This window comes from Lonchura striata, chromosome 1 (genome assembly GCF_046129695.1).
Source record: "Lonchura striata isolate bLonStr1 chromosome 1, bLonStr1.mat, whole genome shotgun sequence".
Lineage (NCBI taxonomy): Eukaryota > Metazoa > Chordata > Aves > Passeriformes > Estrildidae > Lonchura > Lonchura striata.
Genome location: NC_134603.1, coordinates 142,109,283 through 142,124,510, shown reverse-complemented (window position 1 = coordinate 142,124,510; position 15,228 = coordinate 142,109,283). Strand labels below are relative to the sequence as shown.

General features: G+C 43.8%; 1 long non-coding RNA gene across 1 annotated transcript; it reads left to right on the top strand.

Moving 5' to 3' along the window:
• Positions 1–391: 391 nt before the first annotated feature.
• Positions 392–9,866, top strand: LOC144245892 (uncharacterized). Its single transcript, XR_013339461.1, has 3 exons — positions 392–432; positions 1,941–2,107; positions 9,803–9,866. It is a non-coding gene; the product is annotated as an uncharacterized LOC144245892 (long non-coding RNA).
• Positions 9,867–15,228: the final 5,362 nt, after the last annotated feature.

Genomic DNA, 15,228 nt, shown 5'->3' with positions numbered 1-15,228 from the left:
AATCAGAAGATGAACGATTTCAAACTTGTGGATTGTGAAGGAAGGAAGCCAGGAAGGCAAGGAAGCCACTGACAGACCCACCTGCCCCTTCCAGAGAAGAGATCTTTCCTCCTAGGGAGGTCAGCAAGAAAAATCCTGCTGCAAAAATAAAGATTTGCTTTTGGGCAACAAGCAGAAAATTATTTGATCAAGAGAGAGAAGAGCTGACACAGAAAATAAAATGTAACTTAACTATTAGGGGATTTTTGAGATGTTGGGGCCTCCAGAACATCCATCCCTCATGGAACTTTTCTGCTGGATATGTTCTTGCAGCAGCAGCTGCCTGTAGCACTGGGTATTCCTTGCCTGCAACAGCCCAGTGAAGAGCCTGGGGACAGAGGCTTCTGCATGAACAGTGCACGCTGCGGAACAGGATGTGGACCTAGGATGGAGGTCAGTATTACTTTATGGCTGATCTCAATTTCAGTTTTTCTTCATCTAAGGGAGATTTCCTGGATGCTGCAAATAAAGATAATCTCATGGGAAGTTAAATCACAACTGCTAAAACATGAACTAGCTCCCACTTTGGTCCTCTCTTCCTCTCCTCTTGGGATCAACCTGAAAGTTGGAGCCAGGAGTACAAGCAGGACTTCTGTGCTCTTGCCTCTTCAGGTCCTTTCAGAGCACCTTATCTTAAAATAGTCTGCATGCAAACAGTGTCTGTTGGAACATGAGGAATTTGTGCAGATGTATTTACCATCCTGAACTAGATTTTAAACAAATTGACATTTTAATATGCATTTATTCCTGTCACATTAGAAGAGCCTGCTGGTATTATGCCAGAATGTGATATATAATGATGCTGTTTAGCAGCAACTCTGTCATTTGCTGTTGTTGACAGTAAAATAAATTAACATAATAAACATAATTTGTTCAAAAACAGCAAAGTAAAAACAGATGGTTAAAATATTTTGGCAGGACCCGTTAGCCCAGGTTTGCATGTGTGTTTAGACATTAGTTCTGTTTGCAACATATGTTACATATTTTCTTGATCCCATTTAATATGCAAATACACACCCTCTTCCACAGTTATGTAAACAGGTCCTTTATAGTGTGAGTGATGGGGAGAGTGGGGGAAATGAGAGTTTCTTCTATTTTTTCTGTGTCAGGACCAGTTCTCAGCTGCATCAGTGGGAGAGGAAAGTAGCCATAGTACTGTAAGAAACAAACAGGACAGAAGGTGGAGCATAACAACATATTTGTGTACTGACACAATGGCTCTATTAGTGGCTCCTGAGACCTCCTTTTGTAAGATGCTGCTTTGTTGCTTGTGCTCCTAACCCCGCCAGAACGTGCTGTCCCCTCTGGGCTCCACAGCCTCCTGCTTACCTAATTCTCACTGCACTGGCCTGAACCCCAGCTGGATTAATGGTCACATCTAGTCCCATCCCTCCCTCCCTCCTGTTTGTGAGGCAAATGTGGAAAAAAAAAAAAATGAGGGAGAAAGCAAACTGCTCTTTTAAAAAGAACCTGGCATTGGAATGGAACAAGCTGGGATGAAGGTCATCTTTTTAACTATTTCTAAACTGTGGCTGGACTGATATTGGAATGTGAATACTAACAAATTCTTGTTAAGAATTGCTGTTTTTAGTGTTCATATTTAACATTTATGTGAATGTTAATGTTTACTCCTAAAGGTTACATGTCTGTGAGTAATTTTCAAGGTACAGAGACATGGTTTAGTGGTCTACTTGGCAGTGTTGAATTAATAGTTGGACTCAGTGATCATAGAGGTTTTTTTCAACCTAAATGATTCTATGATTCTATAGATGTAGACCTATTTGTGTTGCAAGAGAAACTAAGGGCATCACACCTGTAACTAGCTGTATATTTTATACAAATTGTATTTACATGTGCATGTGTACTTAATATACCTGTAAGATGCACCTTTTAAACCACAGTTCCAGAACAGAAGCAGCATGGACACACAGGAAAAACAGGGACCAACAGTGTCTCTCAGTGCACAGCTGCTTCTGGAGAGCCTTGAGACAGAAGGCAATGGTGACCTTCAGTGCCCTCCTGAGAGAGCCCAGCACGTGCTCACACCAGATTGCACCAGCCACACAAGGTGAGTTTTGTTACTACATGGTCTAGAGAGAGATGGCAGAGCAAGAAGTGCCAGTGGTGTGAGCTTTCTCCTTGAAGCTGTGCACGCTTCTGCATATGCACTCCTCAGTGCTAAGTGGCCTCAAGTTGTCCATCTCCCCAGTTTTGTAGCCCTCTTTCCCATGAACCTCACTCTTCCAGAGGGAGAATGGCTGTTCATATCCCCTTCTCTGCTCATTGTCCCCCAGACCTTCTGTACCCCTCTGGAGATCTTCCTTTACCCATCCCCTCCAAACTCTGGAAAATGTCAGTGTCTGTTTCCCTCTCCCCACACAGGCACCTATCCCCTCCTGCCCCACATCCCTGCCTGCTGCAGCACTTTCCAGCACCCTGGAGGGCAATGCTGGGGAGGGTCTGGGACAGCTTTCTGCCCCTGGAGCTGAAGGGCACGAGGGAGAGTGTGAATAATGTCATTACCTCACATACTGTTCATGCTGCACCTTAAAGCAGTGAATTACAGCATCCACAAGTGCCCAGGGCCTCATCAGGCATGTCCAGGAAGCATGGGATGCTCTCCAGGGAGGTATGCAGTCCATTATTGCAGAAATACGTGGCACAAGGGACCATTTCCAGAAGGTCCTCAAAATGTCACTGTCCCTTCCTTGCCTGGCTCTACAACATATCTAATATAAAATATTATTTGTGAAACTTCCTTTTAATTGCTGTTTAATGGCTCCTAATATATTTTGAATAGGTATCTGCAAGTTCATTTTGACATTTATTAGAAGCCATTAGATACCCATTTAATGGTGATTTTATGACAAATGTTAAAAATGTGACATAGTTAAAAATGTGATGGTTGATAAATTATAATGTGATGTGCTTTTGAGCATCAGGAAATTAGACTGTTTCCAAATGTGACTGTTTTTGATGTTGTAAATTAAATTTTATTTCTAACTGAATTATGTTTGTGGACTGTGAAAGTGAAGATAATCAGAAGTTGAAGAGGTAGTGGGGAAGCAGATTCTGATGACAGAAGGTGTGGTCAGTCAAACCAGTCAGTGCAAGACCTGATCACTTAATTTGGGTTAATGAAGATGATATTTGGAACAACATGCTTTTTAGAGGAATTATTTGATCTTTCTTACTAGTGTTCTAGCAAAGACTTACCCCTGCTTTAGTCTGTTTATTTGTTTATCTCTTTTAATATTGTCTCATAGAACATCAGTCATTCTGGACCATCATCTCCTTGTGCCAAAGAAAGAACAAGTGTTTGTCTTGCCCAGGCAGTTTACAGCACAGGCAGGCCCAGGTCTGAGGGAACTGATAGAGAATTAGCATTATAAACAGCCAACAGTAGTTTTTAGAAGGCTTTTCCTTGGCACCACGGCAGAAGAGATTTTTAGACACAACTGACAAATGTTTATGGGAGGACAAGATGGTGAGTGGTAGAGGAAAGATGTCTGCAAACTAACAATGAATGATACAGGCTGCCAGGAGATCACTGAGCTACAGGGTTAAGGCAGATCATGGCTGTGGTTACCAAAGGAAATCTCTGTCTCAAGTTGCATGGAATTCCCACATTCACATTAATATGTGCACAAAGAAGAGGAGCAGAACCATAGGTATATCTCAGATTTCAAAGTGAGTACAAAACATGCAGATGTGGAAGATATGTTTTCTCACACATAACCTCTGGCTTTAAGGAGAGAAAAAATTGCTAAGACCACTGTGTTTGGCCTGATGGAAAGCAGGACTTCTTGAAGATGAAGATACAAGTCAAAGGACATGGTGTCAAGCAAGGTCGCCTCAGTCTCCAGAGGCAATAAAGAATCTGGTTATGGTGGAGAAGAGGGTGTCTTTGGAATTTGTGTTGTTTGGGATCAAAAAGATGAAGCAGACCTGGGCTCTGATGCAACTCTGAGGTCTCCTGGCCTCCCCCACCTCCTAAAGCAAAGAAAAATGCTGACAATCCTGAGCTACTCTGCTGCTGGATGGCTGAACCATCTCTGTCTGCTGGCCTTGTGCTTAAGGCACTCATCCTGTCTGACTAGTGATTGTGCCCATTGCCAAATTCATTACACCCTCATGCAGTGGCACAGCTACAATGAAGAGCTGCCTAAAAAAAGTAACTGGGAGCTGAGAGATTACATTTCACAGTCTGTGTTTGGGAGGAATGAAGAATGAATGCCCTGAAAAGACACTCATTGGGGGGCCAAACTCATTGGAGAGCTTAATTTTTGTCCAGCGTGATCCAATAGCTTGAGAGCCTGGTAGGACTGTCAGGCATAAAAATGAGTAAAAATGCTGATGGTGTTACAGCATATGGTTTGTCACCTGTGCCTGCAGCCACCTGGGGATGCTGGGTATGGTCCTGGGGAGCTTTGCCTTGTTGAAGGCCATGGCAAATCTTCAGTGGTGCCTATCTGTGTCTGCCAGATGAAGGCAGATTTTCACAATGCCACCGTCACACCATGGTCTGTCTGACAGCTCTGCAAAGAGCATGCTATGTCTTCTTGGGGACATCAGGCCCATTCATTTAATTCCTCATGTGTGGCTGAAGGTGGTGGTCACAACCCTTTGCAAGGCAGGCAGGAAGAAGAGCAGGGTGTGACATCCACTGTTCCTGAATCAGGTATGCTGCCTGCTCCTGCACAAGCTCACTGCTCCTAGAGGATGCAGCCCTGCAGCCATCTGGGGTGAGGGGGCTCCTCAGGCCCTTCCCTGCACTGTGGAGGCAGTAATTTTCCAAGCCTGGGCTGTGAGATCTGCTCAGCTACCTTACAGCACAGTGCACGGTGTACTTGCATTTTAGTGCTTCTTACACAGGCCCGGTGTAAAAAAACAGTGTCCTCAGTAAAACTGCATCTTCCCAGCTCTAGTATTTGGCCATTGGTTGCAAGCATGAACTAGAAGAGCTCTGTGAAGTAATTATACAGGGCCAAAAACTCTCTTAACTTTTTTTCTAATCTTCCAGGTGGCTTTTCTCTAACACATTGAATGGGATCTATTTGTCAAGTTTTCAAAGTTTTAAAAATCTTTCCATGAGTAAATGTCATTTTGCCATTGCCATAAGGGCCAGAGTATTTAATATAGGTAATTCTGGAATTGCAAAGGCTTAAAAACAGAACACTTCACATTTCTACTATCAGGGTGTATGTGAGGGTCTTCAGGTTTGATAAAGCTGAACTTTGCTCTTCTTGCCTAAGGGCTTTTGTCTGTAAGGACCATTGTACGCAGTACTAAGGTGGGACTTCAGAGCATATTCATCATGACACACATGGATGGAAAGCTGGACATGAGACAACAGTGTGCACTTGCGGGCCAGAAAGCCAAACCTAAGTTGCATTAAAAGAAGTGTGGCCAGCAGGTCAAGGGAGGTGTTCTCCCCCTCTACTTTGCCCTTTTGTACCTGGATATACTGGAGCACATGGAGCACTGCACCCAGGTTTGGGGATCCAGGTCCTCCACAGAAGAAAGATGTAGGCCTATTGGAGCAGGTCAAGAGGAGTACCATAACGATGGTCAGAGGGCTGGAGCACTGTCCTGTTTACGGGTAGGGTACAATTAACTTCTTCTCAGTAGCTGTTACAGTGCTGTTTGCTATGTGTTTTGGATTTAGAATGAGAATGGTGTTGATCACACACTGATGTTTTGTTTTTTGCTAAGTCCTGTTTATCCTAAGTCAAAGTCTATTTTTTCCTCCTTGTGTCATGCTCTGCCAGTGATGAGGTATGCAAAAGAAACTGGGAAGGAGCATAGCTGAGACAGGTGACTTGAACTGACCTAAGGGGTATTCCACACCACAGAACATCATGCCCAATATAAAGACTCCTGGAAGTTACCTGGAATTTGGGTTAATCTGGGTTCAGAAAGGGGGTCTCTCATTGGTTAGCGACTGGTGAGCAGTTGCACTGAGCACCACTTGTTATTTCCTTTTTATTACCATTATTTGCCATTATTGTATTTTATTTAATTTCCAATTCTTGAACTGTTGTTATCTCAACATACCAGTTTTACTTCAGTCCTCTTTGTTCCACTGAGGAAGGATATAGAGAGAAGGGAGGGGTGAATGAGTGGCTGAGTGGTGCTTAAATTTCATCTGGGCTTAAACCATGACAAAGCATCTCTCCTACAAAGAGGAGGCTGAGAAGGTTGAAACTTTTCAGGCTGAAGAAGGGAAAGTTTCAGGAAGACCTTATGCAACTCCTAGTACCTAAAGAGGGTTTCTAAAAGGGAGGGAGAGGGGCTTTTTATATGGGCAGATAGTGCCAGGACAAGGGACAGACAAAATTCAGTTTTAAATTAAAGAGGGCATGTTTAGATTAGATGTAAGGAAGAAATTCCTTACTCAGAGAGGGTTGTGAAGCACTGGAACAGGATCCCAAAGAGGTCATGGATGCCGCATCCCTCCATCCCTGAAAGAGTTCCAGGCCAGGTAGGATGATGCTCTGAGCAACCTGATCTAGTGAGTAGCGTCCCTACCTATGACAGAGGGTTTGGAACTAGATGATTTTTAAAGTCCCTTACAACCCAAATAATTCTATATATCCATGATACTGTCACAAACTACCTGTAAGGAAGAGGTCTAAGAGCACCTTTGGAATAGCCACTCACAAGTGCTCTGCCTTGCATTTGGACTGACCTGGGGAGTAGCTCAAGGAAGCTGGCACATGTTAAACTTGCATTGTAAAACACCCTGCCAAAGATCCCCCCAGTCTGGTAGACAAGCCCTTAAGTGTTAAATGGGCTTACTGCAGAACAGAGAGAAAGTAGAAGCAAACCCAAGCTGACCCCAAATTCTATCACCAAGGCCTCCTATTTTGTGGCAGGGTGAAGCACAGGGCTGTGCTGCCAGCCTGCTGGTCTGCCTGCTGTTCCACCAGGCACAGAGCACCTCACAGTCCTCTACAGGCTCCTGTGCCTCTTCCTTGCCTTGTATGGAGATCCTCTGCACAAGGGAACCTGCCTTGGCTGTGCTTCTCTGGTCTTTTTCTCCTTCTCTCTATCTGACTTCTCAGAGAGAGAGGAGCTGGCCAAAGTTGAACACACCATTCCAAGAGAGGAAATACCATTATACTGGCATCATGAGTGAGAAGGATCCTAGTGCCGTATTAAAATGAAGCATGAGCCTGGGTACATCTGGGTTCTGTTCTCAGTCATGCTCCACGTTTTCTCTGAAGTTCGGCCTACTTACTCAGAGGCTCTATGCCACAGCCTCTCTCCCTGTGAAAATGGCTGTAATATTTTCCCTGCATCTTAAAACTATTGAGATTGTGAAAGACTTGGATATTTAAGTGCAGACATAATTAAAAATGCAAGATAGGGTGGATTAATTATACCCCAAGCTTCTGGTAAGAGAAGCCAAATATCTTGTTCTATGTTTTTATAAGGAAGAAATATGTGTCTGAACCATGCTGTGTATCAGGCTCTGCTTCCCAGTGCTGATGCAGGGGGGCTGAAGCAGGGCTGGAGCTGGGAAAGCCGTGCTGGAGAAAGCAGGAAAGGGAGCTCCCCCCAGACCTGTGCTGGGGTTGCTGGTGCTGTTGTTGTGATTTAGTAAAACATGAGGGTCTGATTTGTCAAGTTGCTGAATGCAGGAGCTGCTGAGAGAGCAGGGTGCTGATTCCTGGCTTTATAACCTCAGCTCAGCACCAAACACCCTGATCTGGTGAATAGGGCAGGTTTAATTTTTTTGTCATATAGCCATACACAGCAATCATGTTTTCTCCATGCATGGGTGAGTCTCCATGACTGCAACATGCATGCCCTTCTTGGCCTTGGGGGGAAGGATGAACCCAGCTGCAGATTTGATATTTTTGGGTTAACCTCTGACTCACTGGCAGCTGATGCAGCTCCAGCCTTGTTTCTTGTTTTGAGTAAAGAGAACAGAGAAAAATCAACCCTGTTTGATTTGTCTCTGTAATAGCAGCTGACCTGGATTGGATTTTATCCAAGTCTTCATGTTATTATATAGCCCAGTCCCCACAAAGCTATTAAAAAAAATTGTAAAAAAATATTGTAAAAACACTGTATAAAGGCTTGCTTAAAATGTAAGAAATATTGAACTTCTGCCATGGATTTTGGTATTTGAGCAAAAATTTAGATCCCATTACAAGATTTGTTACATAATTGAGCAATTAAAAGTATCCTTAGTTAAATAACCAAAAATCCTCCAGTTTTACTGTCTTGATAGTGAGTTGCCAAGCAAAAATAAAACAAAATATGTCAGTGTATGAGCAGTGGAGCAGAGTTCCTGCAGGAGGGAAAAGCCCACAAGCAGACTGATGGTGGTGGTGTATCTCTCTCTCAAAGTAACGTGACAATGTAGAGAAAAGAGAGGATAGGCGAGATCACTTTTGGTGTGTGTAAGAATTGGCTAAGCAGCAAAGCTCTTTTTTCTCTGGATAATTTTTTCCTAAGTGAGCAAATGCCTGCTATAGAAATGTCAAATATTTTCCAAACAAGGTTCCAGGTAGAGAGTGTTCACTTGCATATCTGAGAAATCACTTAAACTTCAAACTTCACAAACAGATGTCAGTGTTTTGAAGCTGCTTGACATTATTAAAGATGCAGGTGGCCCATTGGCACTACTGACCTAACTTTGGGCAGTGATGGGCATTGCCTGGAGGTGCAATATCTCATCACTCTTCCCAAAACTCTGGTCATGCTCAATGAGAAAAACCAGGCTAAGATGAACTATAAATCTCAAAATACATATTTTTAGTAAAAATTACATGTGAAGTCAGATAAAAAAATTATAATAATATTGATGTTACTGGAGTGTATGTCATTTTTCATGTGTAACAGGAAACACAGCAGATCTTTCACGTCAACTTAGGCCAAACCCAGCAGACTGTGAAACTCTAGAGAAGAAAGGGATTTAAAAATTGCAGCTTTGTCTCCAGCCTCCTGTTTTCCTGCTGCTCTCAGTTTTCCTCAGGTGTCTTCTCATATTCATCAGCTTCCAGCCACCAGGACCTTGACATCTAATATGTTTTTAGAGTGCATTGCATCCAAATGACCAGCACTCAATGACCAAAACATGCCTGATCAAGAGTGCCTTGTCGGGTCTGATCTCTATGCCTGCTCCAATCCTGCAATGTGTCCAGCGCCCTCAGCTCCCCTCTCACTGGCACTCTGCTACAGTGGCTGTAAGAATCACAGCACAGTTTGGGTTGGAAGGACCTCTGGAGATCAACTAGTCTAACCCTCCAGCCATGGGCAGGGATATCTTTCTCTAGATCAGGTTGCTCAAAGCCTCATCCAATCTGACCTTGTACACTCCCAGGGACAGGGCATCTACAACTTCTCTGGACAACCTGTTCCACCCTCATCATAAAAACTTTCATTCTGGTGCTCAGCCTAAACCCTCCTTCTTACTGTTCAAATCTGATGCCTCTTGTGCAGTCACTACAGATCCCTCTTCTTTGTTTTTGGCTGCCACTCTACAATAGGAGGAGCATGGCAGAACAAAATGCCCAAAGGAGCATTAATTCCCTTCCCTGGGACCTACCCACAAGGATGCACTCCTGCTCCCCCAATCAGTGACGCTCTGACAGAGTGCTGGGGACAAGGTCTTTACATTTCCTTCACCCATGGTTACACTTAACCCCTGGTGTCTCTAAAACCAGACTTGGTAGGGTGATGTATTAGTTTGGATTTTTTTGGTTTCCTTATGGTTTTCTTTTTAAAGTGTGAGTCCTTTATGTTCCAGGTACAAACGTCTGCAGGACAGCAGAAGCTGCAGTGGCACCATGCCTGTGTCTGGCTGATACCAGGTGAGGTAGATACCTGCTTGCCCTCTGCTGCCTGCACAGGACACTGCTGCTTGGCCTGCAAGTGAAGGTGGCCCAAAAGAGAGAAAGGAGTGGGTGTGTGCTGGGCCAGCTTCACACCAGGTGAAGGGGCTGGAACTTAGCTGACTAGGGAGGCACTTTCCTTAGAAGTTATTTTGTCAGGCTTTTGGGCCAATGGAACTGGAAGGGATTGTTACAGGAATAATGCCAGGAGAAGCTCTGGAAAGCACAATCATGTCCTATAGATTTAACATAAACTTCTCAAACTTGTGAATTTGGCAAGTTGAGTTTCCAAGTTCATCTGGCTGAGATGCTGACAAATCAAAGAGAAATCTCCGTTTCACTTGGGCACAGGTGGAGCAAGGTAACTTGTTCTGGCAGCCTTTCAGTGTCCCAGGAATCTGCAATGATGAAAGATCAAGTGTGTGCCCCTATCCTACTGGCAGAGTTCAGTATCTGCAATAAACTTGAATAGCCTAAATCACTCCCAGAACAAGACAGTGCTTTTCAAAAGAAAACTGGCAAGTTCTTACTGTAGCCTTCAGCAGTTGCAGTTCAGCCAGCTGATTTAATAAAGGACTTCAATGTATGTTCTGCTTCCAAAAAACCAGATTTCCCTTTACTGTCCAAAAAGCAACAGTCAACTTAGGGGGGAAAAAAACATTTGCAAATATGAGTGTTTCCTTCAAACTGTGTGTTAGATTGCTTTCCTGCTCAGCTGACGCTGCTTTGAAATGCACATGTGATTATTTAACATGCTCATTAAATGTCTTGTGTCACACATGCACTGCCCCCTTTTACCACTTATTTGAGAACTCTCAAAGGACCCTGTGTTCATGCCTGCACTGGAGCAGCACTGCTGCCCACACCAGCCTCAACCTCAGATATGCCTGGTGCAGCAGAAAATGAGAAACTAAGCAGAAACATTACCACTTTGCTTTTCTTCTGGGCAAACACAGCTCCTCGTTAGCATCCTGGAAAAGTAGTTCATGTTTGGGACACATGGAAATGCTGAGCAGCTCTTTCACACACAATAAAATATTATAATGATTTATTACATGAAAAACCTTTTGATTGTATTTCGTGAGCTTCTATTACATTGGTTTATTAGAAGAAAGCCAGTCCTCATTAAAATAATTTCTAAAATTAAACTAGAAACATTATTAGACATATTTGGGGCCATAAAATATGGGTAAGATATGTACTGTTCCAAATGTGAAAGTACAAAAATCCTTTTAAATGTGAGGAAGGTGACAGACCACAATAGTACAATTTTCCAAACTGTAATTTAGCTCTTATCAAACCTTATTTTCAGGCTGTGCATTATTTCTGTGAGCAGTCTTACATATAAGAAATACCTTAGATAAGGTTTGGAAGCAACTAGGTAAAAGACAACTGAGTTTGTAGTAGCTGCTTACTCAATTCTGCAGTCTCAAAATAAGGAAAGGAAGGATTTTATCCCAAAGAAGCTGAGTGACAGCTTTGTTGTGCTTGGCTTTCAGATCACCTCAGGCTTCTCTCAGAACGATTTATTTTCCACTTTACTGTGTATTTATTAAATGGTTTGTGTGATGCATTATAAAACCTGGAAACACAGCAGCAAAATCCATTTTCCTCATATTTTACCCATCACCAGCAACACAAAAGCTTTGGCACAGCTCATCAGCAGAGCACAGGTGAGCGTCAGACAAATTTTCTTCCCAAGTCACACAAGAAAACTTTCTGAAATGTTGTGTGCTTGTGTTAGACTGGACAGCCTGACAACTCTGCTTAATGACACTAGAAGAGTTTAACATAATTTAAAGCTACTTTGATCACTAATCTCACCATAAAGAAAGTTGTGAGCTTTTTCTACTTCGTCAACTCCCACCGATTTCATTGTTCATTGATGTCAATAGGAATGAGCATCCTGGGTGTGCAGTGGTAAATTGACATTTTAATGAGCCAAAATACAGGGTCTGAACAGCACTGAGTACCCTGGCCTCTCTAGATTACACAGATTTAGAGGGATGGGAGAGGAAGAGAGAGACAGAGTGGGGGGAAAAAAGGCCCTTTTCTGCCTATAGCTTTCTACTGCCTGGAATGGAGAGAGCATTGGCAGGTGATAGGATTGCATCCAAATCCTGATTTTTTTTTCTTTAAAATGCTTATACAAGAGAGAGACTTCAAAGGTTCTGAATAAACATGAGGTGAAAAATTATGCCTCACTTCTATTGTAAAGAAAAATTAACTGTAGAACAGGAGCAACCCTTCCCTGGTTTGATTTTCACTGCAATCCCAGGAAGTAATTACAGCTTGGTCACCTGCTACCTGGCCAACAAACACTCTCAGGATGTTGTATGTTAATTTCCACAAAGAATGCAGTGTGGGATGAAGTCACCTCAGCACTGCCAGCATGCTGCCAGTGACATAGGTGATAGCTGACTGCAGTTAACTACCCCTTTGTATGTCCTTAGGGCCATCATCCACAAAACCCACACAAAACAGGATGTCACACCTTCTTTGTTGTGCAAGCAAGGAAAGTTCCAGACTATGATGAGCAATGGTCTTCACCACTGCAGAGTCTTGACACCTATTTTTGTACTCAGCTTGGTTCTGGTAGGGATTTTAAGCAATGTGATGAATGTAAGTTTTCCTTTTCTACAGAACAACAAGCCTTCACTGCAAAAGACCTGATGGTAGAGGCTACCTTATCCACTTCATCTTTGCTGAACTGTCTTAACAGCACATGACCTTGTTTCCTTTTTCTGCCTGGAGCAGTTTTGTTTACACCAATCAGACTTCTATTCCTCCTTTGGGAAACCACCTTCCATTAATTTGTACCTCTGTCCTTGCATAAAACACATTTTACCCTGCTCATACATTTATCCCATTACATCTAATCTTATCCCACATGAGCCTCACTTGGTGTTTATAACCTTCAAACACTTGCAGAGGGTTATTAGATCCTCCTCCTTTAGTCACAATTTGGAAAAGTTGTTTATGCTGAATTCTTTCAGGCTTTCCTCATCCAGCTGTTCCCTCCCACCTTTCATCTGATGTGGTGCTCTCTGGAAGCCTTCAGCCTGTCTGCATCACCCCTGGTGTGGGGTGTACAGAAATGATGGCAGCAGCCCTGCTGCAGCCCCAGCACACCCCACTCTGCACTAAGAAACCTCAATGGGCAGCCCCAAATCACATGGACTTGTCCTGGGCCATAGTGCAGCAGTGTCTGCTTATTGATGTTCCCACTTTCCAGATTTCTCTGTCCTATTGAGCAGCAGTGTTTCAGACTATTTGCCCAAATATATCAACTTTGGTTTTCCCAGGCACAATCTAATTTGATTATTTCCTACACATATTTCCAACATCTCCAGCTTCCCCCATATTATTGTTACATCCTCCCTCATTTGCTTTTGACTGCTTGGGCCAAATTACAGTGAAAGCAGATATGAGCCAGGATGTGTATCCAGGCTCTCTGCCAGCTATTTTGCAAAGAAATCACCCAGGCCACAAGATCTCACCTCTCACAAGTCATAGTGACACACCATGAGTTAGCAAGTAGCAGCTTACCTGGTTACGTGGGCAGATCAGCAGCAGTCGGCAGCTGACCCATGTACTCACAGGTGCTCGAAGGTTTCCATCTCCTACAGGGACTTGCACAGTGCCCTTAGGTCCTCAGGGGAGATCATCAGGTATTATTTCCAAGGAATTATTTGAGGTTAGACACAAAAATGGATGTGTCCTGATTTTCAGATGCCAAGTGTCTATAGTTTCAATTAGGAGTTTTGGCCACTGTGCTAAGGAATGAAGTTCTGGGCATGATGTGACTAAGAATGGAAAGGTTTGCCACCTTTGAATTTCACCTTTGAAATTGCTTTTGTGTTGGTGAATGAATCTTAGCAATTTGGGAATTGTTTGCATGTGTGAGTGCACGTGTGTGTGTGTGTGTATTTTGGAAACAGAGATCCGGCAGAGGAGCATTAGTATTCCCAGAGAGCACAGGGCCTGGAGGAGCGATGACAAGTCACTCAAATCTGTGGCCTTACTTGGGAGTGGGGTGGCCTGTGCTTTAGCCAGGAAGTTGTTGCATATTTTCCCTCTTCAGAAATAGCCTGAATCATCTCACACCTACATAAGCTGCTTTCCAGGAGGTGACCTGCTTTCCTGAATCCAACCATTTAATCAAACTGGGCTTTATTTCTGTTTTAGTTCTTTATGTAAAGTTACTCCTGGTTCATGAACGCTTTCAGCAGCTGTTCATGGCCTTTTATCACTGCACTGCTCAAATTCCTTGGGACTTTTCCCCACTTAATGACTGAGGCGTTGTGTCTGCTAGGGCAAAGTGAGTGTTCTGAACTTCACCACCCCAGCTTTTAAAAAAGGGCTCTTTAGCAGGAAACTGCTTACATTTCACTAGATCACACATTACTCTGAAAACTAATATTTACTAAGTCAGACTCCATCCATGCAGCATTCCTGGTATCCAGCTGCCTGACACTGGGCAGGCAGGGTCAGCTCCATGGAGTGACTGATGGGATGTGGCCCACAGACCCTTAATACCCAGCACTGAAGTTCTTGGTAAGTGACAGAGGAGTCACCTGCCTAACTTCCCCTGCATGAGCCTGGTTCCCTCTACTCTCCCCCTACATCAGCAGACTGACATCAGATGGTCAGGAACATGACCTGGAAGGTAACAACTCTGTAGCCTGTCAGTTCAGACATCACCCCCAAATCTCTCCTTAGCTGCAATAAGTGTTAAGGGGCAAAGGCAAGACAGTGCTGCCTCTACCAGCCTAATCACAGCCAGGTCTGATGTTACTTGTGCAGAGGACATTAGTGGAGACCCCTATGCCTTGGGGTCCCTCAGGGAGGGCAGGAGGTCATCCTGCACAGCTCTAGGCAGGAATCTGAGGACTCATGCTGCAATGGCAAGGGCTTAGGGTAGACATCCAGTGCAGTGCCCTGAGTTATCTGAGAAAACCTAAAACACCTGTGGATTCCAGTGGTGGGGTTCCTCTCTCCTCACTCTCTAGTGGAGCCATGGGCTCCTTTATTTAGTGGTGTAAGGGAAAAACCTTTTGGATACAATTCACCTGATGATATGCCTGCTGCCTTTTGGATGAGGTGACTCCAGTCCTGGAATCCAGCAGCTGAAACAAACAGAGTTAGTTCTGCTGACTAGAGATCTGAGCAGAGGTGTTTGATTTCCCAGATCTTCCCTTAGCCACTGTGTGGAGCCATGAGATGGATTCAGGTGCAAGATGCTCTGCACATCTGATGACTGAAAATGGATAAAAGGAAGAGTGGGCATCAGGGCACTCCAGTGGGCACAGTGACAAAGCCATTTATAGCTGCTCCCATT